Source organism: Sminthopsis crassicaudata, chromosome X (genome assembly GCF_048593235.1).
Source record: "Sminthopsis crassicaudata isolate SCR6 chromosome X, ASM4859323v1, whole genome shotgun sequence".
Lineage (NCBI taxonomy): Eukaryota > Metazoa > Chordata > Mammalia > Dasyuromorphia > Dasyuridae > Sminthopsis > Sminthopsis crassicaudata.
Window position 1 is genome coordinate 86,646,541 of NC_133623.1, and position 25,657 is coordinate 86,672,197.

Here is a 25,657-nt window from a genome sequence, read left to right on the forward strand (position 1 = left end):
TTTCTGCATAAAAATCACAGGATTATTTTCCTATTTAATTAATAATTAATGAATTAGGATCAAAGTTTTTCTCCTTTTTTTTACTTCCTCATTCAGTAATCTGGAATTTTAGATTGTTCAGGAAGCCTTTGAATTGTAAGAATGAAAATGAGAGGACAAACCCAGAGATGTTCCAGATTGTTTCCTTTCTATCCCCATTCAGTCTTCTCTATAGACTCTCATATGTATTTTATCTAAAATTCTGTTTACTTCCTCCTCAACTTATTTCTTCTTTATCTCATGTTTTTATTTATCTAGTTCTGAGAGGGGAAGGTTCTGTTTCCCATTAGTATAGTTTTGCTGTCTATCTCTTCCTGCAGGTCACTTGACTTCTCTAAGAATTTGGATGCTTACCCTTTAATGCATGTATATTGCTTCATGGTCTATGGTACTATGATCTTTTAAAAAAGAAGTTGTTAAATTCTAGGTAATTCTGACTGGCTCCTTGATATTTTAATTATTTATTTCTGGCTATATCCAGTATTTTCTCCTTTACCTGATAATTCTGAAATTTAGCTATAATATTCCTTGAATTTTTATTTTTAGGATTTTTTTCAGAAAGTGTTTGGTGGATCTTTCTAGGTTCTATTTTAACCTCTGATTCTAGGATATCAGGGCAGCTTTCCTTGACAATTTCTTGAAAGATGCTCTCTAGCAACTCTGAGATACCACTACACACCTCTCAGATTGGCTAAGATGACAGGAAAAGAGAGTGATGAATGTTGGAGGGCAGGAGGGAAAACTGAGACAATGATAAATTGGCTGTGGAACTGTGAACAGACCCAACCATTCTGGAGAGCAGTTTGGAACTATGCTCAAAAAGTTATCAAACTGTCCATACCCTTTGACCCAACAGTGTTACTACTGGGCTTATATCCCAAAGAGATCTTAAAGGAGGAAAAGAGACCCATGTGTGCAAAAATGTTTGTGGCAGCCCTTTTTGTAGTGACTAGAAACTGGAAATTGAATGAATGCCCATCAACTGGAGAATGGTTAGGTAAATTATGGTATATCAATGTTATGGAATATTATTGTCCTGTACGAAATGACCAGCAGGAAGAATACAGAGAAGCCTGAAGAGACCGACATGAACTGATGCTGAGTGAAATGAGCAGAACCAAGAGATATTTATACACTTCAGCAACAATACTGTATGATGATCAGTTCTGATGAACGTGGCTTTCTTCAACAGTGAGATGATTCAAAGCAGTTCCAATTGTTCAGCGATGAAGAGAGCCATGTACACCCAGAGAAAGGACTGTGGGAACTGAGTGTGGACCACAACCTAGCATTTCCACTGTTTCTGTTGTTTGTTTGCATTTTTGTTTTCCTTCTCAGGTTTTTCTGCTTTCTTTCTAGATCCAATTTTTCTTGTGCAGCAAGATAACAGTATATATATATATATATATATATATATATGTTGTATATACTTCAACATATTTAACATATGGGTGCAAGGAGGGGAAAAGTTGAAACAGAAAATTTTGCATGGATCAATGTTGAAAAATTATCAAGAAAAAGCTATAATAATAAAAAAAAAAATAAAAAGTAAAAAGAAATCCAATAAAAAAAAAGAAAAGAAAGAAAGGATGGAAGGAAGGAAGGAAGGAAGGAAGGAAGGAAGGAAGGAAGGAAGGAAGGAAGGAAGGAAGGAAGGAAGGAAGGAAGATGCTGTCCAGGATCTTTATTTGATAATTGCCTTCATGTAGTCCATTAAATCTCAAATTATCTCTCTCCTTGGATTTTCCAATAAGGTATTTTACATTTTCTTCCATTTTGTTGTTCTTTTGGTTTGGTTTGACTGATTCTTGATGTCCCGTAGAATCATTAGTTTCTACCTTCCAATTCTAGTTTTTCCTAGAATTCTAGAATTATTTTCTTCAGTGTGTTTTTTTACTTCCTTTTCCATTTGACCAATTTTACTTTTTTAAGCATTCTACATTTTTATAATTTCTTTTCTACCACTCTCAGTTTTCTTTACAATTTTACCCCTACCTCTCTTGATTTTCAAAATATTTTTTGAGCTCCTCCATGGCCTGAGAGCAATTTTTTTTGAGGCTTTGAATGTAGGAATTTTGACATTATATTCTTATTGAGTGTGTTTTGATTTTCATTGTCACCATAGTAATTTTTTATGGTCAAAATCTTTTTTCTTTGTTGTTTGCTCATTTTCCCAGCTTATTTCTTGACTTAACTCTTTGTTAAAGAGACCTCCTTCTGACCAGCTGATTGACCTCCTAATGGTCTGTGAGCTGTAACCTTCAGAAGCTACAGCCACTGCTATTTGCTACTTCAGTGGCTCCCAAGACCTGCCTGTTTTACTAGTTTCCCAATGTCCCCTGTCATAATTTTCCAACAGACCTTCCATGTTGTTTTTGGCGTCTGTGGGCTGAGAGGGTTTCTATTTTATTCTATTCTAGTACATTTTGCTATCACCCACCTCCTCATCCCCGTCCATAACCACATTATCTATCATGACTGGGCAACACTACATATTGGACATGACAAAGAAACCTCTCAGCTGAAGCTTATCTTCTGGCTTAGCCCATTTTGGCTCCAGCCTCCCTGCTTCCTCTGGAAGAGGTGAAGGAGCTTGTGAGTTCCCTCCCCCTGCATCTGAGTCAGGACCAGGGGCAGAAGGCAGCTCCAAGTGTTCCTGCCCCCACATCCCTCCTCCTTTGCCACTTCCCCCTGACGTTCCCTTCATGTTGGCAGGGAGTTACTCTGGGACCCTTAATTTCTGAGGCCCTGCAGAAGAGGACTGAGTATTCCATGGGCCCAAAGGACATGCATTCCTCCCAGACTGTACCATCCCCTCCTTGCTGCCCCATCCCCTTCTTATGATAAGTGTGGTTAGCTATAAGAAGAAAGAAGAGAAGATAGCTAAGAATAATTTCTACAAAGAATGAAAAAGAGAATCAGCCACATTTTCTAACTCCTCAGTATTTTATTTATTTTTGTATTTATCATTGGTTTTTATCCTTTACATTAATATGTTTTTATGAAGTTAAACAAGTGTTTCCATAACATTACAATAAAAAAGATGATTGTCCATGAAGGTGCAAATCTACTAGCTCAACTTGCCATCCCTTTCAAATATACTACAAAATTAGCATATACATTTTTTTACCCTCTCCCACCCTCCCTAGAGATGGCTATCAGACACAATTAAATATGTATATATGCATTTATGTATACACACATACACATACATATATGCATATATATAGTATTGTATACATACTTCTATTTGTCTTTTCTTTCTCTGGATGCAAATAGTATCTTTCTACATATGCCTTTATAGTTAATTTGGGTATTTACTTACTCAGAGTTGTTCTTGAAACAATATTACTCTTTCTGTATACAGTCTTCTCTTAGTTCTGCTCACTTCACTCTTCATTACTTCATGTGTATCTTTTCATGTTGTTTTTTTTTTTTAAGATCACTGAGGCCATTTTTTACAGCACAGTAATATACCATCACTGTCATATAGCACAACTTGTTCAGCCATTCCTCAATTGATGGGCATCCTGACAATTTCCAGATCTTTGCCAACACACACACACACACACACACACACACACACACACACACACACACACACACAATTACTATAAACATTTTGGAACATATAGGTTCATTTTCTTTTACTCTAATATTCCTGATGCCAGGGCCAGTACTCTATTGTCCCTTCTAGCTGCTCCATTTTTTTTTTCTAATCATCTTTGGAAATAGATATGGTAGTGGTATCACTGGATCAAGGGATTTAGGCAGTTTAATCACTCTTTGGGCATAATTTCAGATTGTTCTCTAAAATGGTTAGACTATTTCCAACAATGAATTAATGTCCCAATTTTTCCACATCGCTCCCAACATTTGTTCCTTTTCCCTTAAATTATTTTGGATTATCTGGTAGGTGTAAAATGATATTTCAAGGTTGTTTTAATTTTCATTTCTCTCATCAATAAGGATTTAGAGAATTTTTTCATACAACTACAAATTGTTTTGATTTCTTCACTGGAAAACTGCTGTTTGGCCATTTATCAGTTGGGGAATGACTCATATTCTTATAGATTTAACAAAGTTATTTATTTTTTATATGAGATTTTTAACTGATAAACTATCTATAATTTGTTTTTTTTTTTTTTACCAATTTTCTCCTTTCCTTCTGATCTTGACTACATTTATTTGTACAAAACCTTTTTAATTTAATGTATCAAATTATCTATTTTACCCTTAATTATCTGTTTATTAACAAATTCATAAATTCTTCACCTGTTCATAAGTCTGATATGTTCTGTGTTCTAATTTTCCTGTAAAAGCTCTCTTCAGTATTTTATGCAATTATGCATAAGGTTGAGGAAAATAATTACATTAATTTGTTCCCTCTGATACCTCAGACTTGGCCTTCCACTCTGGTTTCTGGATGGTAAATTGAAGTGTGCTGGCCTCTGAGAAGGTGGTCAACCTTCAATCTTTCCTTATTTTGAGGTTCCTCCACCGCTGTCTGTAGATATCCCCAAATCTCTCTTACCCTTTAAAAACAAAATGAACAGACCAGCTCTTCTAGCTGTCTACTCGTATCTACTCCTGTCCCTCTCTAGTCCACACTCACTGACTCTGCTGCTTCTCCCCTACACATCTTTCAACCCTTGGCAGTCTGATTTGTGACCTCATCACTTGTGACCTCACTGCTTTTTCAAAATTGCCACTGACCTCTTAATTGGCAGGGGTGATGGTCTTTTTTCACTTCTCATCCTTCTTGATCCCTCAGCTGAATCTGGCACCTTTGCCTTCCCTCTTTTCTCTTGGATACTCTCTGCTCCCTGATTAACTTTGACAATTTTCCCTTCTCATAGCTCTCTTTTTTCTGTCTCATCTTTCTCCATACTGTTCTCCAACTATGGATTTTCTCCAAGACTTTGTCCTGGGCTTTCATTAGCTCCCGTGGCTATAATTAAACTATAACTTCTATGCAAATGATTCCACAGTCCATGAGTGTGTAGCTCCAAGCTCTTTCCCTCAAACTTCAGTCCTACTTTACCATCTGCCTGTTAGACATTTTAAACTGTATGTGCCAAAGTACCTCCCAAATTCAGTATACACAAAATGACTCATCTTTCCCTTTTCATCATCTTCCTTCTGTGCCAAGCACTGGTGGTGAATCTTCGTGGATGCACAAAGAGGTGCCTAATAAAAAAGTGACTAGGTGTGAAAATATGGGATTTCTACTGACCTGTAGCCTTCCTGTCTCCCTTTCTCCCTCCGTCCTGCCTGCTTAAGAAGACCCAGCAAAGGGAGTCACAGATGCTGTATGACAGTACCCCAGAACACCCAGAAATTGGTGCATGCTGGACTCCAGCATGCCAGGCAAAGTCCATAAGGTACCATAAGGTTGCTTCTTGAAGGAACCAAGGTGAAGGTGAAGAAGGAGAGTGCATTTCATTGATAACCTTCTTTTGCTAAGTTGTCTTGAAAAGTGAATTATTTTCCCAGATTTGCATCTCCCTCACTTCTCAGTCACAACTAGAAAGTTACACTAATTCCAGCTGAATATTGGGCTTTGTAGAATTTCATAAGTCCCTGAGCCACATTTCCTTCATTGGACATGCCAAATGCTTCATCTAGTTCTCATCCTTCCTTCCCTTGTCTGCCCTTCTGTTAAGAGGAGACTGATTTCCAGACATTTGAGGACGTTAACACATTACTGCCCTAAACCATGCAACTAACTTCCCTGTTCTTCCCCCTTAGCTTAATCCTACCACCGTCTCTACCACTATTCCCAAGAGTACTATCTGTGTCTTCCATGGGATTGTCCCACCTTTTATCTGCTGGAGGCAGGGTCATTTTGTTTGATGCCCATTCACTATTAATGCATTAACCAACTCACCCACTTTATTTAATGTTAGTCTACTTGTCAAAATAGTGACTTCTGCTAGTGATCCCAGAGCACCTAATTATTCAGTATGGATCAAGAAACTGATAAAATGCAGTCAGGCTGAATCAAACCATTTCAGTAATATTAGGTGGTAGTTATAATAGGACGGTGATGTGACTGAGATATGAGGATGATTGATTAGGGTTTGTTGATGGTCTCCACTGATTCTGGGGGCCCACCTTTCAGGTAGCACCTCATTAGATGTGAGTGTGTTCAGCAAAGCATTTAGCACTTCCATTCTGAGTAAATATCACAGCTTTTCCAGTACATACCAGCACTACCATTCTGTGCTAGTGGAAGGTGAATTATTTTCCCAGACTTGCATCAAAATTGTTCTGCCTCACTTCTCAGTCACAACTAGAAAGTTACACTAATTCCAGCTGAACATTGGGCCTTGTAGAATTTCATAGGTCCCTGAGCCACATTTCCTTCATTGGCATGGCAAATGCTTCATCTAGTTCTCATCCTTCTTTCCCTTGTCTGCCCTTCTGTTAAGAGGAGACTGATTTCCAGACATTTGAGGACGTTAACACGTTACTGCCCTAAACCATGCCACTAACTTCCCTGCTCTTCCCCTTAAGCCTGCCTGTGGTTCCACTACACTTGAATTGTTTCTTTCTGTATCCTTGCAATATTTTCTCCTTGATTTGGGAGTTCTGGAATTGGGCTTGTAATATGCCTGAGAGTTTTTATTTTGGGAACTCTTTCAGGAGATGATTGGTGACTTCTTTCAATTTCTATTTTATTCTCTGGTTCTAGAATATCAGGACATTTTTCCTTGATACTTTCTTGAAAGATGATGTCCAGGCTCTTTTTTGGATCATGACTTTCAAGTAGGCCAATAATTTTTAAATGATCTCTTTGGATATATTTTCTAGGTCAGTTATTTTTCCAATGAAATAGTTCACATTTTTTCTATTTTTTTTTTCATTTTGTTTTATTATATCTTGATTTCTCATAAAGTTATTAGGTTCCGTTTGCTCAATTCTAATTTTTAAGGAATGATTTTTCTCAGTGAGCTTTTGTACCTCCTTTCCCAATTAGCCAATTTTGCTTTCTAAGTCATTCTTCTCTTCATTAGCTTTTTGTATTTTGCTTTTGTACCTCTCTCAATTCTTTCCCTATTTTTTCCCTCTTATCTCTTACTTGATTTCCAAAGTCCCTTTTGAGGTCTTACATGGCCTGAGCCCAATTCTTATTTTTCTTGAAGGCTTTGCATGTAGGAGCTTTGACTCAGATGTCTTCTGAGTATGTTTTGATCCTCCTTGTCACCATAATAACTTTCAATGGTCAGAATATTTTTTTGTTGTTTACTTGTTTCCCCAGCCTATTACTTGGCTTTAATCTCTTTGTTAAAGTAGGACTCTATTTTCAGGATGGAGGGCACATGGCCCCAAGCTTCAGGGATTTGTATGGCTGTTTTTCAGAGATCCTTCTGGGGACCTGACCACAAGCCCTTTTTTCTGCCCTGGAGCTGTTAGGAGCATCCCTGTCCCGCAGTAAGATCTAGTGTGCTGGGGATTGAACACCAGACTCCCACCCCATCGCCATAGATTCTATTGGTTGACCTTCTGAGTCTTCCCTGGTGTCCCTGGGCTCAGAGGTCCAGCAGCCTCTGGCACTGCTGCTGATTGAGTGGTCCCATCTTGCTGATTCTGGGGTCCCGGCTGGAGCTGCGGCCAGGGCCGAGCATGTGCTGGGCTTTGGCTCTGGGTTCCCACTGTGGTTCTATAGGCCTTTTCTGCTGACCTTCCAGGTCCTCCATGGTGTCTCTGGGCTGAGAGGTTTGGAAGTCACTAGTACTATTGCTGATTCAGGGGTTGGGCTGGGCCGGGCTGGGGCTGGGGATGGGTCTGAGGCCACACATTGGACTCCCACCCTGAAGTCACAGAACTTTTCTGCTGAACGAAGTTGCGTTAAGCTGGACTATGTTCTATTCTGGGTTTTTTAGATGTTCTGATGCTCTAAAAAATTTTAGTCATTATTTAAAGATATTTGGAGTTATTTGGGGGAGAGGTTGGGCAGGTTTCTGCCTTTACTCTGCCATCTTGACTCTGCTTCCTCAAGATCTTTTTCAAATCTAAACTTCAGTGATTTGGAAACAACACTGCCTAGAGTTAGGGGAACCAGCCAGTGCTCCTATGATTTAAGGAAGTACCCATCTGTGCCTGTCACTTCCTCCTACTCACCTTAGGGTTTGGCCAACTCTACTCTAGGGTCCGAGTCCTCCTGGCCCTAACTACTGGTACAGTTGCCTAATGTTGAGCCACAACAAAGAGTACTGACCTAGCCTGCAACTGCAAAGAGCAGAACAGGGATTCAGCTGGCCCTGCTTTTGAGAAAACCCTTATAGGAGAACCATTCCAAAGAGACATTTGTGTAGAGGAGACTTTTCTCAGATGACACTGGAAAAGCCACAAAAGATCAGGTACAAGTTTCCATCCTTGGAAATCTGAGTGGTTCATTTCTTCTCTGCCACCATCAGCACTTTGTATCGTTTGGGGGCCCATGAGTGGATAAGATATTCATTCAGGCTTCTAAAAGATATTCTCTATATAGGGGGCAAGAGAGCTAGTTTCTAGTGTAGATAAACATCCTGCCAGCCTAGGGCCCATACCCACAGCCTAAATGGCGCCCAATCTTAGTTTTTGAGACACCCACCAACTCTCTCCTCAGAAACTGCCATCTTTTGGCTTTGAGAAATTTTCTGGATATAAACTGCAAATAAAATCTAAAGAAGAACCCCAGTGGAAACATGCCCCATAGGAAACATGCTTCGATTAGTTCTATAATACTAAGTTGCAGTTAAAGATTGTTTCGGTTACAAAGTACTTTAATGTATTTGATTTGAATTGACTCTGGAAGAAGCAAAACCGTTTTCCCTCTCCTCATTTCACAAATAAAACTGAGGTTCATTGAGAGGTGAAACAATCGGCATGAAGTCACACTAGGGAAAAATGAACACCTTAACTTAGCCCAGAACTCTTTCTGTTACAGTAAAGTTTATTAACCCAAGATACAATGACCCTCAAGGAAATTATGGAGAGACTTAAGGGGTCCATGAAGTTGGAAGTGGAAAATTCCTTCTTTATTTGTGATACAAATGATTTCCTTTGTATTTTCCTACTTTATTCCACATACTTAAGAAAGGAATCGCCATTGCAGTAATAAATAAGGCAGTGTTGGCTTTTTCAGCTGTGTAGAAATCAATGCCTCCACAGCTACCAGATGTTTTGCCTCATTTTCTGAGAACAGTCACAGTATCTGTGACACTACTCAGTTTTAGGGCCTTAGAAATGTCTTTGGTGGACAATAGGGATCCATGGAATGCTTTAGAACAGAAGAATGGCAGGGCCAAAGCTGTCCAAAAGGAAGCTTGCTTTAGAGTTGTATGAAGAGTGGATTGGAGCTGGAAAGACCTGAAAGTAGGGCATTGCAATAGCTCAGGGCAAAAGATTTTAGTTCACTGCATGGTAAAAGGGGACAGGGAGAAGGGGGTAGAGCTCCCTGGGGAAGGTCATCCTTGTCCACAGAGTTAACTGCATGATCTTTCTTGGAGGATGGAGAAGTCTGAACATTGGTAGGGCCAGCTGTTGGAGAGGGGAAGAAATTAAACTGCACACATGGTTTGTGATGAAGCTGGTTCCCTAATGCCCCTGGCCCAGGGCACTTAGTTCTTGGGACACCATCCCCTCTTCTCCAGCCCTCTCAGTCCCCCCACCTGTTTTCCCTGGCTCTAGCACAGCTGGGGCGGTGCCTCCCCGGCAGTGATGGGCCTTGTTCCAGCCCATGATCCATTGTACCACCGAAGCTTATAGCTGTTCTGATTGCAGTTGGCCCTTCCTGAGTGAAGGTTTCAAACACTTGGTTTTGTGAGCCCGTGTGAGGGCAGGTGATGGCTGATTGAAGGTGTGAGGTGCTGGCCTTCCTGGGCCAGAGGAGGTGGAGGCCTCCAGGCACCCACACCTTAACTGGCCTGTGTGGAGGTAGGGGGGTGACTTGCTCTGCAGATGTTTTGGGATGTTTGTCCCTCCCCTTAGGGCTTACATCTGCTTTTTTCCAACTCCTCCCCTCCCCCCCCACCAAGCCATTGATGGCAGTTTTAAGTAGGAACTGTTGTGGGCTCGGAACCCAGGGTCAGGTGCCTAGGGCCGTGCAGGCTTGAGAGGCAGTGGGGAAAATGGTTGACTTGGAGTCTGGAACAGCTGGCATGGAATCCCACGTTTGGTTTTTTGGGTTAGGCAAATGACAACTTTTCTGAGATTCAGTTTCCTTCTCTATAAACCGGGAATCATAATAGTACCTAGCAAACTGAGTTGTGAGGAGTTAGCATCCTTTGTAAATGTCACTTGGAGTGGAAGGTGGGGCATGAGCACAATGAAGCTTTGGATCTTGAACATATTCGTGAAGAATCATTGATTAAGATATTCATGTAAATCTTGCTGCACATTGGGGCTACAAAAGAAGAAAAGCAAGGTTCAGCTAAAAGGGAGGGAGGACTGCACGTAGTCAGGGAAATCAAGGGGAGCGGGTCAAGTATGGAGGCCTGGAGCCATTTTGGGGGCAGACTTTTCCAAGAATGGTACATTGATAAGATTACTCTTCCTAGAGCCAGAGGTGGAACCAAGGGTTTGGCAAGGGGGGGTGGTTGATTTGATTATTCTTCCTAGAGCAAGATGGCAAAAGGATAACTGGGAAATAGTGTGTGTGTGTGTGTGTGTGTGTGTGTGTGTGTGCGTGCGCACATGCATGCGCATGCATGTGTTTTGAGGAATATATCTAGATCAGATTATAAATGGTTAAGATTTACCATTCAGAAGCCAAAATCCCCAGAGTTGGAGATGGAGGCTGAGATGCAGGTGTATGTGGCAAGAAGATAGAAGAGCAACAATTAGCAGCTACAACTCAACAAGCATTTCTTACCTGCCAGCTTTTAAGAAAAAAAGAGACAAATGGAATTGTCTCTGCTCACAATGTACTACTGGACTTATGTACTATTGAGCCTCTGCAATCCTTGAGACCTGGGTTCAAACCCAGTGCTTAGTTCAGTGCCTGGCAATATAATAGGTACTTATCATTTATAGCAGGGGTTCTCAAACTACAGCCTGTGGGCCAGATGCGGCCAGCTGAGGACGTTTATTTGGCCTGCCGGGTTATGGCAAATGGGCTGAGGGGTAGAGATAGAGTGTGAGTTTTTGTTTTTACTATAGTCCCGCCCTCCCACAGTCTGAGGGACAGTGAACTGGCCCCCTATTTAAAAAGTTTAAGGACCACTGGTTTATAGATTGAAACCCTGCATGACTGCTTAAATAGTCAACTGGCTTGACCCTCAATTTTTTTCATAGGACCATAGATGTCTATCTGAAAGACACCCTAGAGGTCTTCCTTCCATGTAATGAGGCTAATCACCAAGTCCTGTAGTCATTTCTTTACAAGGTTGTATGGTCAAGCAAGATAGTATATGTAGAGCAAAAGCTAGAAAATCCATTAGCTTTTATCCTTATCTTTGTTCAAGAGGAAAGTTCGGCATGAGAAAGTGGAGCAGGGAGCCCAAGAACAATTTGCATTTCAGGGATTTCCGCTGGTCAAGAGCAAGGTAAGCATTTGTGGATACGCAAAACAGGTGCCATTAAAATCTGAGAAAAATCAGACTGGTTTGCTTTTTCAGTCCATTTGTTGACCTCAGACAGGTGTGAAAGTTGGTGAAGGGTGATTGAAGCAAACCCACACTTAAGAGTAGGGAGTCTGTAACTTAATTTTTTTGTATTTTTTAACAATCCTATAAGAAATTTTGTTTTCATATGTGTGCTTAAAGGTATGACCACTCCCCTGGTCAATTGGGACATTTTAAAGTACAACGAAAATAGGTATAAGGGTTGAAAACATACTGTGTTTTAGTTTTAGTTTTAAGGTAATATTAAATACCAGCACCTTAAAGCAAAGTTCTCAAAATTTCTTCATCTAGAAATGAGGGCATATTAAAGACGCCAATTTAATTTTAGTACCTGAGGGCTCTTAATCTGGGCTTTGTGAAGTTTTTACAAAATGGTGTGATCACTACTTTAATATAATTGTTTTCCATCGTAATCTTATGTTTTGATTTGTACATTCTGAAATATTATTCAGAGGAGGGGCCCCTGGGTTTGACCATACTGCCAAAATATTTGATGACATAAAAATGGTTGGGAAGTGTCTGTTCTAAAAAGCAGATTTCTCCTCAAACCTCTGAGCAATCATGGCATGTCAGAGCCCCAGCAATTAAGCTTTTGTTATTCCTGGGCTAACCCCTCGTTTCTTCATTGAAATGAAATTCTAGCAAGCTATCTTCTCAAATCAGAGCAGTAAGTAGAATTCTCTGCTCAGATAATTAAGCTGAATTTTTTATAAGATTGGGTGGAGTCTAGCTGTTCCATACTGCTAATAGCTGTTATCCTAACATCCAGGGAAGAGCTACAAAGGAAGCCGACAACTCGAGAAACTTCTCTCTCAGAGAATATTGAATGTATTGATCAGTAGCCCTAGGTCTGGGATTCTTCACCTTTTGTGTTTCATGCAACCCCCCTGACAGTCTGGTGAAGCCTATGGACCCCTTCTCAGAATCATGGTTTTTAAATAATTGTGGGAAAAATAAATTTCCGTTAGAGGTTAATGGAAAGAAAAATGCTTTCATATGTTTGTATGAGCTCTCTCACATATACACACATATTCCCCATTAAATTTCACTAATGCAGGAAATTTTCCCCTTTGAATATGTTTATTTGTTACAAGTTTTTTTTTGTTTTGTTTTGTTTTAAATGGGAATAGAAGAGAGAGAATGAGAACATTTTTATTCACTGAAAAGATTAAAATTACTTAAAATTTTAAAACAATAAAATGAATTAAACAAATCAAAAATAAATAAATAAAATGAAATTTTAGTAAAATGAAAATTTTAAAACTGCCCTGGTTGTTTTAATTTGGGATAGACCCTGAAGATGTTTTCTGCTTTAGCATCTTCCCCTTCATTTGCTTGATTAGGGTGCTGATTTTTAGAGCTAGGTAAATTTAGCCACAGTTTTTAGAGGAAATAGGATTAGTACTTCTGATGAGGTCATTCCTGGTCAGGGAACCAAATGATGAAATTAGTGATTGTGAGGAGAGTTGTGGGAACCCCTTTTTGGTCAGCACAGGTCCAACGTGAAAGAATTCACAAACCTAAAATATTACACTGGCAAAAGGGAAGTTTTTTGGCACTGAGAAGTCAGCTTTTGCTAGGAGACTGACTTCTTCAGTGGCAAGGTCCTGACAGAGAAATAAAGGTCTTAGCAGAGAAATCCTGGCAGAGAAATAAAGAGAGGTTAATGATGAGAAGAGAATGTCTTCACAGCAGGTAGGTGTTCTGGCAGGCAGCTATGCCAAAGAGAGGTCTCTAGGCATGACATGATTCTGGTTTGGGCCTCTGCAAAGAAATGAGCCCCAAATTCCCCATTAATAGGAAATCTGAGACTGAAGTTTCAATTGAATGAAATTACTTCAATAATATCACTGCCCCCAGGCCAATTGAATAAGACCACTTAAGTTTGCTCTAAGTAGGAGTGGTCCTGGACTAATTTTCAGCTCAGTAGAGGGTACAGCCAGCAACTCAATAAAAATATCAGGTCCAGATCTCCAGCTAAATGAGACTACTTAAGTTTGAGCTAAGTAGGGAGTGGTCCTGGGCCAATCTTAATGAAACCACTTACCTGCCCCAAGGGTGGGTCCCTGTCAGGAAAGTTGCAGGGCTCACCCCAAAAGTCAAGGACAATTTCAGGGTTCCCCCATCACCTCAATCTTAGGCAGTTTTGTGCTTCTGATTTGAAGCTGAATAGAACTGGAAATGTGACTTGCATATATTTTCCTCAAAAGTTGAGCACCAGAGCTATATTAAGTCTTTTCCTCCTGGAATGAATACATATCGAATTGAGTTGAATCCTGGAAAAGGTCTTAGTTCTATTAGGAATAGCAAAAGGAGGTTCCATATGCATTTAACTCGATTTCCTCATTTCTCCAACACTGCTCCTAGTGAGTCTCTGTCCCCCACCCCTCATACCCTTTTGTGAAAAATAACTCCATTGGATTCAAGAGGGGTGAAGTTAGAAATCCATTTTATTATTCAACTGCAGCAGCATGAGTCCTATAGAACAGACACACTTGAAATCAATAGACTATTTTTCTAAAGAAATCCTGTTAATGGTAATGCCATCTCTTTGTTTTATATATATATATTTATATATCTTGTATATATCATATTTTTACAGAATTTATATATTGTCTCCGATACTAGAGTAGGCACTTCTTGGGAGTAGAGGCTGCCTTTTTCTTTTCTGTGTAGACCCAGCACTTACTAGTGCCTGACCCATTGTAGATGATTAATGAATGTTTGAAGCCTGTGGCTCATCTATCTAACTTCTATCTACCTATCATGTCCTTATTTGTCATCTTTCTAATGATCCTCGGCTTCTCTCAGGCCTGACAGCTCTTTAGTTTGCATTTACCCCCTTTTCTTCACTTCATTCCAGATTTGCTCTCTCATGTCCTAGAGACATCCCAAAGCTTCCCTCTGTCCCTGGCAGTCTCCTCTTAGAAGCTCCCTGCATTCCTTTTGCCTTTTCCTCTGATTAGGTAGCTCTTCCCAGAGCCTCCACTTAGGCACCTTAGCTAGCTATGGCTCCTTTTCCAGACTTCTTGTACCCTCCTCTACCTCCCCCACTCTAGTTTTCCCTCTTTCTTTAATGTGTCTTTTCCCATGACAACGGCAGTTGCATTAGAACAGACTCTTTCTTTCTTTTTTTTTATTATATATATATATATATATATATATATATATATATATATATATATATATATATATATATATATATATATATTTTATAATATTATCCCTTGTATTCATTTTTCCAAATTACCCCCCTTCCCTCTATTCCCTCCCCCCGACGACAGGCAATACCATACATTTTACATGTGTTACAATATAGTCTAGGTACAATACATGTGTGTGAATATCATTTTCTTGTTGCACAATAAACATTAGAATCCGAAGGTACATGCAACCTGGGCAGACAGATATTAGTGCTAACAATTTACATTCCCCTCCCTGTGTTTCTTCTCTGGGTGTAGCTACCTCTGTCCATCATTGATCAACTGGAAGTGAGTTGGATCTTCTTTATGTTGAAGATTTCCACTTCCATCAGAATACATCCTCATACAGTATTGTTGTTGAAGTGTACAGTGATCTTCTGGTTCTGCTCATTTCACTCAGCATCAGTTGATTTAAGTCTCTCCAGGCCTCTCTGTATTCCTCCTGCTGGTCATTTCTTACAGAGCAATAATATTCCATAACCTTCATATACCACAATTTACCCAACCATTCTCCAACTGATGGACATCCATTCATCTTCCAGTTTCTAGCTACAACAAAAAGAGCTGCCACAAACATTTTGGCACATATATGTTTCTTTCCGCTCTTTAGTATTTCTTTGGGATATAATCCCAGTAGTAGCGCTGCTGGGTCAAAGGGTATGCACAGTTTGATAACTTTTTGGGCATAATTCCAGATTGCTCTCCAGAATGGCTGGATTCTTTCACAACTCCACCAGCAATGTATTAGTGTCCCAGTTTTCCCACAGCCCCTCCAACATTCATCATTATTTGTTCCTGACATCTTAGCCAATCTGACAGGTGTGTAGTGGTATCTCAGAGTGGTCTTAATTTGCATTTCTCTGATCAGTAGTGATTTGGAACACTCTTTCATGTGAGTGGATATAGTTTCAATTTCTTCCTCTGAGAATTGAGAACAGACTCTTTCTTTCTACTTGTGTTGATATTCCCAATGATTAGCAGACAGTGCCTAGAACATAGAAAGTGCTTAACAAATGCTTATTAAGTGACTCACAGGCTCATACAATCTCATGTTTTCTCACCTGCACAATTCAAACAGTTTCCTGAGAGCTGTCTCTCCCTAACATCTCCTTTCTATAATCCATCCTTCACTCTGCTTCACAAGACTTCCTCTTCCCTGTAGTGTTCTCTTTTCTCTAAATCGTAATTGTTCTCTGGGAAGAGGTTTCTTTGGGTTTGTTTCAATTTAGTTTCATCACCCCCAAATACAGCCAGGGGTTAAAGTCCTTTACTGTCTCTTTCCAAATCTTGTCTCCTTCACTTGGGGCTTGGCTAGCTTTCTTAGAGGCTTCTCTCTCTCTCTTTGGTTCCCAAGAGCTCTTGTCAGAATGTCTCCAGCCAGCATGAAAGTTGAAGTAGGAATGAATTTGACTCTGCCTCCAAGAGTGTGGGATTTGTGGGTTTCCCAGAAGTCAATCCTAGTTGTGAATCTCCCAGAAGTCCATGAGCAGGCTTTTCCTTTAGACTTGTAAATCTCCTGGACTTGCTAATCCACTGAATCCTGGCTCTGAATCTCCTGGAGCTTCCCTGAAGTTCTCCCAGGAAGTCCTCTCCTTGACTCCATCGAGACTCTGACTCTCCCCATTGAATCCTGGCTCCTTATATCCTCCCAGAGAATGGGCTTGTGGGTACTTCCTGGGCTTGTGGGAGCTCCTTAAAAGTATGCTCTCTTTAAAGGTGTGAATCTCATGTGTGGACCAATGATCGAACTCCTTTAAAGGTGTAAAGTCCTTTAAAGGTGTGAACTAAGTGCTTAAGCACCTTGTAAGCATTCTAACACTTCCTCATATCGCTCATGGCAGCTCCCTGTTCCATAAACTCCTGGGCCCCTCTCAGAACTCTCCGATCAAGTAGAGATTCCTCTTTTTGTCACTGAATGCCATTCATAACTTGGTTCCCACCTACCTTTCTAGCATTCACATCTCATCTCCTCCATGGACACTATGGTCTAAACACATTGGTTTTCTCAGTCTTGACATGACACCTTATTTCCTATTCCATCTTCACTTCAACCTCTTAGAATCCATTACTTCTATCAAAGCTCAGATAACAACCTTGTCTTAAAGACTTTCCCGATCTCCTTTTAGCTCATGCACCCACCCCCATTTATTTGTCTTTTGTTGGTAGTGTAGGTCAACATATATAGCTACAGGCTCTTTTCAGTAACAAGATACACATTCCTTTTGTGGCAGTGTTAGGATTACTAGGTGAGAACTCAGGTTGTCTGGACAGTGACAAGGTGAGAATTCAGGTTGTCTGCACAATTACAAGGTGAGAACTCAGGTTGACTTGACAGTTCTCTGGCTCAGACCTTTGCCTTGGGCCTTTAAAGGGAGTTTGCACCTTAGGAATTCTAAGAGGAGCAAGCTCATTGGTTGGAGTACTTCTTCCCAGAAGCCCTTGCATTATCCCACGCCCATTCTCTGGGAGGATAAAAGAGGACACCACTCCAGAGATAGAAGAGTCTCTGCACTACATCAGGCTTGACGTGGCTTTCTGCAGGAAGGGAAGTCACTTCTCTGGACAAGAGTTAACGGCAACTGCCTGGAGACAACGGTTCTCTACAGGAAGAAGAATCTATCCGAGAGATTTGAGTTGACACAGCAGATCTCTTCCCAGAGAGCGATCAGCAGCTTCTGGAGACGACAGCATGTTACATGGCAGGAGCTATGAAATTTTTTGTCTTTGTCTCTCCAGCCCTTAGCACATTATAGGTGCTGGAAAAAATGCTCATTAAACAAACAATTATTTTTGAGCAAAATAGCATGGTGTGTTGGTTACTTCCAGCATCCAAGTGTTAGGTTCTTACTAAGTGCTAATGAGATAATGAGGTATTAGGTTCTTACTATGTGCTAAGTCGGTACTTAACAATTCTCTAGTTCCAGCCTTTGGGGGGAGTTTTACCCCTTTGAACTTCTGGGGAGGAGCTTGCAAGCTTAGGAGGAGCAAGTTCATTGGTTGAAGTATTTTTCCCAGAAGCCCCTGAGTTATTCCACGCCCATTCTCTGGGAGGATAAAAGAAGCAACATTGAGCAAGGGAGAGAAGTGTCTACTCTAGGTCAGAGTTGGTGGCTGAGAGATTGAGTTGAGACAGAAGATCTCCTCCCAGAGAGGGATCAGCAGTCTCTGGAGACACAGAACATTACATATTGGCGTCCACAATGTGGGGCAAGGACTTTTGCTTATCCTGACAAGGACTTATTCTGAGCCCTTCAGAGGAGCTAGACCGGACCTTTGCAATTTGGCACCCGAACAGGGACAGACACGCTCCTGATTCCAGTGGAAAAACCTCCAATTCAGATCCCAGTGGAAAAGACTTTCTGATGCAGAAATAACCGTGAGTAACAAGGAAACTTTGTTAAAGATTAAGTGTGTGTTCTAATAGACAAATAAGGAACTTACCTTGTTAAGGGCTAAACCAGAAATCTCTTAAAGCTGAAATGGGGCAGATGTTAGCTAAAGACATTCCCTCAACCTCAGCCAACTCAGCCCCAGCCCCAGTGGCAGCCTCAGCTCCAGCCCCATTCAGGAGTGGTACTATAGAGAGAATAATTAAGATAACTGAGGCGCAGCATTTACTTGTAACCTGGGTACAGATTTCTAACCTCTTGGCTGCATTAAGATGAACGTCCCCTTGGTTCTTAGAGGAAGAAAAAATAAATGTAGATAACTGGCAGCTAGTGAGACTTGAAATTAAAGAATTTCACTCAAAAAATGGGCCTCATTCAATTTCTGCAGAGGTATTTTATATCTACAACGTAGTTCAATTAGCCTTAAACTATCGAGCAAGTTGTAGGAGAAGGAAAAGTTTTAAAAATGAACAGAAGAGGAAGTGTGAGGAAAAAAGAAAAGATCAAGATCTTGCCCAAAGAGCAAGAGGATTTAAATGAGGAATTGGGGTGTGATGACTCTGATTCTCTTGAAGAAGCTTCAACCCCGCCTAGAGAGCAGATTATTGACAGGCCCACATCAACTCCACCTTCAGGGGTGGAGGAAGGAGGAGGAGGGGAAGAGGCAGAAACACAAACAGAATCGCCTGTGAAGCAGCTTATGACAAGATTAGAAAAAGCATTAGTTAAAGCTAAGAGGGAAAGACAGGATATAAGTGATTTTATACATGTATATCCTGTGATTGAAGAGATTTATTCTGTAGGTCAAAAAAGGAGAAGATATGCACCTTTAGATTTGAATAAAATTAAAGATTTGAAAAAAGGTTGTACCCTTTATGGGGCTACATCAGCTTATGTTAAAATATTACTAAATGGTTTGTCTTATGAAGTCCTAACCCTGAATGATTGGAAATCCATAGCAAGGACATGTCTAGAACCTGGACAAAACTTATTGTGGCTTGCAGAGTTTCGTGAATGAGGTAAAATCCAAGTCAGATGCAATTTGGAAATAGGAGTTAATACGCAATTCACTTTTGAGCAATTAGCTGGTGAAGGTCACTATGGAGAGAATTCAGAACAAGTTAAATATCCCATGACAGTGTATGAGCAAATTGCTAAGGCTGCAATAAAAGCTTGGGGTGTCCTCCCCAGACAGAAAGATCAGGGGGGAGCTTTCACTAAAATAGAGCAAGGTCCCAATGAACCTTTTGCGGATTTTGTGGGACTGCTGTCAAAAGAACTATTGGAGAAAATGCAGCTACAGAAATAATGACCAGACATCAGGCTAAGGAAAATGCCAATGAGATTTGCAAAAGAATTATATGGGGATTAGACAAAGATGCTCCTTTAGAGGAGATCATAAGACGATGTGCCACAATGGGAACAAATGCTTTTTACACCCAGACTATGATGAACATGGAAAGGCAGGGTCCCTCCTGGCAAGGGACTTCTAGAGAAATTCATCAATGTTTCCGATGTGGAAAAATTGGACATCTAAGAGCTCAGTGTACATATGGAGAGAGAGTGAGAAGACAGGGTAGGAGAACAAGACCCAATACCCCATGTCCAAGATGCAATAGAGGACTCCATTGGGCATGAGAGTGTAGACTAATTCAGGGAAACGGGACGAGGGGCCCAGGTCCAGGGCCCCAGGCTAAAAAGACTTGGGGCATGATGGCAACTGAGGTTACACCCAAAGAGACTTTAGAAGGTCAGGACTCTGATGTGATCTATCAGCCGAAAAGCAATCACATGGAAGAAAGGGATTACCTGATCAGTCAGCCAAAAGGCAATCAGATTGCAAAAATGGATTACACTTGGGGAGAATACAGGCCTTTTAAACCAACAGGGCTGTGTCCAGTGCAAACAACTCCAATGTAATTGCCAGATGATGAGAAGAGATTTAGAAAGTGGTAAATAGAAGGAAATTAGATAGGTTAACTGCCTGGGAGAGAGGGTTTGCTTGTATTTCTTCAGATGGAGACAGAAAAAGAGAAAGACCTCAAAACAAAGGAGAAGATCTAAGAAACATCTGACACTGAAATGGCATGGCTAATAAAAAGACTGTTAAAGAACTTTAAAACCAGCAGGAATCATTGGATTTCCTAACACAAGATGAGACTAATGGGCAATGGACTTATGGACATTTATAAAGTCTCAATTTATGATTATTTGATCATGTTATTTGTTACATACTTCTAGCATGTGTTATGTTACTATGTTACTATGTGTTTATGTAATCTATGTAATTATGTGTAATACCTCCTATATTGATGGATTTATGTTTCAAGGTCATGACCATCCTATGTTCTAAATCAAAAGAAAGGGGAAGATGTTAGGTTCTTACTAAGTGCTAATGAATTAATGAGATATTAGGTTCTTACTAGGTGTTAAGGTGGTACTTAACAATTCTCTACTTCCAGCCTTTGGGGGGAGTTTTACCCCTTTGAACTTCTGGGGAGGAGCTTGCATGCTTAGGAGGAGCAAGTTCATTGGTTGAAGTATTTTTTCCCAGAAGCCCCTGAGTTATTCCACGCCCATTCTCTGGGAGGATAAAGGAGGCAACATTGAGCAAGGGAAAGAAGTGTCTACGCTAGGTCAGAGTTGGTGGCCGAGAGATTGAGTTGAGACAGCAGATCTCCTCCCAGAGAGCGATTGGCAGTCTCTGGAGACAACAGAACATTACATCCAAGTATATTGTAGTTCATTGAAAATGTTGAGGCAAGCAAATATTGCAGTTTTTGTCAGCCATTTACTATCCAAATCCTGGTATTTTAATGAGTTATTAGTCGATTGATAACTCAGTGATTGCTAAAGAAGACAAAATGGAGCCAAATAAAATCCTCATTTTAGGAAATGAATTTTTCTATGTAATAAATAGGAATTTCGATTGTCATCACTATTAAAATGACTTTTTACATTCTAAATCCTATCATAGGTGAGATGACAGTGGTGAGCATTTAAAAGCAGTGGAGGTAGCATGGAGCAGGCTCCACCCTATAATGCATCTGGTTCCTGATAATAAGTTATCCTTCCCTAGTCAGAAGAGCAAAACTGGGAGGAAACAAACACAAGAAAATAGCTCAACTTTGAAGGAAATTCATTAAATAAATCAGACTTTTGAGACAATGGTGTGTGGATGTCAAGAGTTAGTGTTAAATTTTTGTGAATTTTTTGAGTTAATTGTTAGGTATAGCCAGTAAGAAGTCTAATTTGCCCCTGCAGTGTAAAGTTACCATTTTAGAAAAATGTAATCAAAATAGAAAAAAAAAAAGAGAAAGAAAAAAAAATGGAATTGAACATCTTGTTAGCGAAGCTAGAGCTAAAATATATGGCATGTTCTAAATGAGACCCTGACAGAAGTTATTTATTTCTTGTCACTACATGGAACTTTTATAATACTTGACCATATACTAAGGCACATAGATATTTCACACAAAGTAGAAAAGCAGAAATTGTACTTTGCAAATAATAATGTAATAAAAGGTCAAAGAACACCTCCCCCGCCAAAAAAAGAAACATCTGTCAAAAGAGAGATCTATGAGTAGATCAAAGAATAAATGATAGAAAGAATTTAAAGTTCGATGAAAAAATATAAATGATGCAACAACACATACAAATTTCTTGTATGCACCCATGACAATCCTCAGAAGAAATTACATTGGTAAAAACATACTTTTATTAATGAAATAGAAAATGGAACAAAGAGTCAAAAAAGTACACAAAGAGTCAGACATGGCAGAAGTGACCAAAAACAAAATGAATGGAATATGTATTTTAAAATTAGAAATGCAACAAATTAACAAAGAGGTTAAATAAAATCTTATAAAAAAGAATGCAATAATTGACCCAAGAAATCATTGCAATGTATTTGGATTAAGCCAGAGATATGTCTGGTTTGATATTATGAAAACAAGCAACATAATTCATCATATTAAAAACAAGTATCTCAAGCTTCATCATTATCTCAATAGATACAAAAAAGGCCTTTGACAAGTACAATACTCATTTATACTAAAAACAGAAAAAAAAAAACAACTCTACAAAGTATAGGCAAATCTCAAAGAAAACCAAAAAAAAAAAAAAAAAAAAACCCATCATAAACAATAACAATGAACCAGAAATTTTCTGAGAAGATATAAGAGTAAAGCAAAAATGCTTGTTGTCCCTGATATTTTATATAGTTCTAGAAATGATAGCAATTTCATTTAAACAAAAAACATAAATTAAAGGTATGAAAATTGGCAAGGAGGAGAGGAAAGTATTTCTATTTACTGATGACTTGATAATTTAGTAAGAAAATCCTAGGGAATAAACAAACGTACCAAATGTAAAAATTAATAGATTCAGAAAAGAGCCAAGCTACCAAAAAAAATCATATATATTGATATATAATCATATATATAATCATATAGATATAGCATTTATAAATAACAATAATAATTATATTTAAAAAAAATTCAAGTCAATAATAGAAAATGAAATTTAAAATACATTTTAAAAGACACAACATACATTGGGATCAGTCTACCAAAATACACACACACACATTTATATAGATTCAATTGCCAAATACTTCTTCAAGAAATAAAGCATTAAAATCACTGAAAAAAATATTTTTTGCTCATGGCAATACAAATAAAAATGACAAGACTACCAAAATTAATTTAGCATTTAATGCTATGCCAATCAACGTATCAAAGGGATACTTTACAAAAGTCAATATGATAATAAGACTCATTTGGAGAAACAAAAGATCAGAAATATCAAGTCAAATAATAAAAAGAAGGAATACAGAGGTATGGTTCTTTCAGTCTGCAAAGTATGTTATAAAGCAGAAGTTATCAAATACATCTGTTTGGGGTTTTAAAAAATAATAGATCAAACAGACCAAACAAGGAAAAATAAGAAACAAAGGAATTCAATAAACCAGAAAACATAAATTATTTAGGAACAAATAATGATTTTGATCTTAAAAAAAAAAAAAAAACACATCTGGCAAAGCCAGAAACAGTCTCACAGAAATTTGATTTAACACCACATAGGGATGACCTTAAAATGAAAGACCAAAGTCTAGAAAGTGAAGAGAAAATGAACACATACCTTTCAGTAGTATGGGTAGATATGTTTTTAACCCCACCAGAGTTAGAGGCAATTAGAAAAGATAAAATGGGTAACTGATTACAAGGAACTGAAAAGCTTCTGCATATACATGAAATTAATGCAACTGGGATGAGAAGGGAAAAAGGGGAAATATCTGTATTAAATTTCTCAAAAACAAAGGCAGGGAGGTTTAGCGCACAAAATATAGAGTTAATTAATAGAAAGATATAGTTTAGATGGAAAGATTCAGTGTGTGATGCATTGCTGGTGGAATTGTGAACGGATCCAACCATTCTGGAGATCCATTTGGAACTATGTTCAAAAAGTTATCATACTGTGCATACCCTTTGATCCAGCAGTGTTATTACTGAGCTTATATCACAAAGAAATACTAAAGAAGGGAAAGGGACCTGTATGTGCCAAAATGTTTGTGGCAGCCCTTTGTGTATTGGCTAGAAACTGGAAATTGAATGGATGCCCATCCATTGGAGAATGGCTGAGTAAATTATGGTATATGAATGCTATGGAATATTATTGGTCTGTAAGAATTGACCAGCAGGATGATTTCATAAAGGCCTGGAGAGACTTACATGAACTGATGCTGACTGAAATGAGCAGAACCAGGAGATCATTATACACTTCAACAACAATACTATATGACGATCAATCCTGATGGACGTGGCCCTCTTCGGCAATGAGAGGATCCAATTCAGTTCCAATTGATCAGTAATGAACAGAACCCAGAGAAAGAACACTATGAAATGAGTGTGGACCCCAACATTACATTGCCACTCTTTCTGTTATTGTTTACTTGCATTTTTGTTTTTCTTCCCAGGTTATTGTTATCTTCTTTCTAAATCCGATTATTCTTGTGCAACAAAATAACTACATAAATATGTACACATATATTGTATTTAACATATACTTTAACATGTTTAACATGTATGGGACTACCTGCCATCTAGGGGAGGAGAAAAGTAGAAACAGAAGGTTTTGCAAGGGTCAGTGTTGAAAAATTACCCATGCATATGTTTTGTCAATAAAAAGCTATATAAAAAAGTCTCAGTGTGGTCCTACATTAAGCTATATAGTGAACCCTCCACAGGAACTTTGTGGCTGCAGACCAACCTTGGGAAATGTCTCCGCACACAGCTTGTATTTGACATCTGGTACGAGTCATGGAAAATAAAACCCGAACTCTGCTGAAGGGAAGATATCTGGGGAAAACTAAGGGCATTTTCAGTGGGATACAGTCTGTGCAGACAAAGCAGAACCATGACCTGCTAGAAGCTTTGAAAAAGTAGCAAAATGAAAATCCCCTCCATGGCAACAAGATATGCCCTTTTCTCCCTTTCCTTTCTTCCTGCACCCAAATACCCTTCAGTCTTCTCTCCATAATCACTGGGTATTTTACACACCCGCTACACACACACACCACACAAAGCATCTTCCATCAAAGATGGTCTACACAGCACTATTTCTCTCATGAATGCAGCTGGGTGATGCTTTACAGGGTCAGAAGCAGATTTTCCATCACTTTTTTTCCTCCTTTCAAGCCATCCAACGTTTCCATGGAAACTAGGAGTTTTGGTTTGGTTTGGTTTCCATTCTGTATCTCCCTCCCCTCCCCCAAATCCATTCCTAGGCATCAAACAATCCCCTGTCTGTGCCCCACCTCCACCTTTCTGGTATACTGCTGTAAAAAGGTAAAATATGCAAATAACTTCATGAAATAACTCTGGTAGGTGAGAGTGAAGAAACGCAAAATCCAATTCCGTGTGTGTATGAGTGTGTGTCTGTGTGTGTGTCTGTGCCCTTGTGAGTGTCTGTGTATCTGTGAGTGTGTGTGTGAATGTCTGTGTCTGTGTGAATGTGTCTCTGTGAGTGTATCTGTAAGTGTGTGTGACTGTGTATGAGTGTATCTATGTGAATGTCTGTGTGAGTGTGTCTGTGAGTGTGTGTGTGTGTCTGTGTATCTGTGAGTGTCTGTGTGAATGTCTGTGTCTGTGTGAATGTGTCTCTGTGAGTGTATCTGTAAGTGTGTGTGACTGTATATGAGTGTGAGTATCTGTGTGAATGTGTCTCTGTGAGTGTATCTGTAAGTGTGTGTGACTGTATATGAGTGTGAGTATCTATGTGAATGTCTGTGTGAGTGTGTCTGTGAGTGTGTGTGTGTCTGTGTATCTGTGAGTGTCTGTGTGAATGTCTGTGTCTGTGTGAATGTGTCTCTGTGAGTGTATCTGTAAGTGTGTGTGACTGTATATGAGTGTGA

At 39.4% G+C, this 25,657-nt stretch overlaps 2 long non-coding RNA genes across 12 annotated transcripts in view; one reads left to right on the plus strand and one right to left on the minus strand.

Moving 5' to 3' along the window:
* Positions 1 to 25,657, minus strand: part of LOC141548956 (uncharacterized) — a 1,120,676-nt gene that overhangs the window by 439,377 nt on the left and 655,642 nt on the right. The window lies entirely within an intron of this gene.
* Positions 1 to 25,657, plus strand: part of LOC141548957 (uncharacterized) — a 1,406,018-nt gene that overhangs the window by 114,487 nt on the left and 1,265,874 nt on the right. The window lies entirely within an intron of this gene.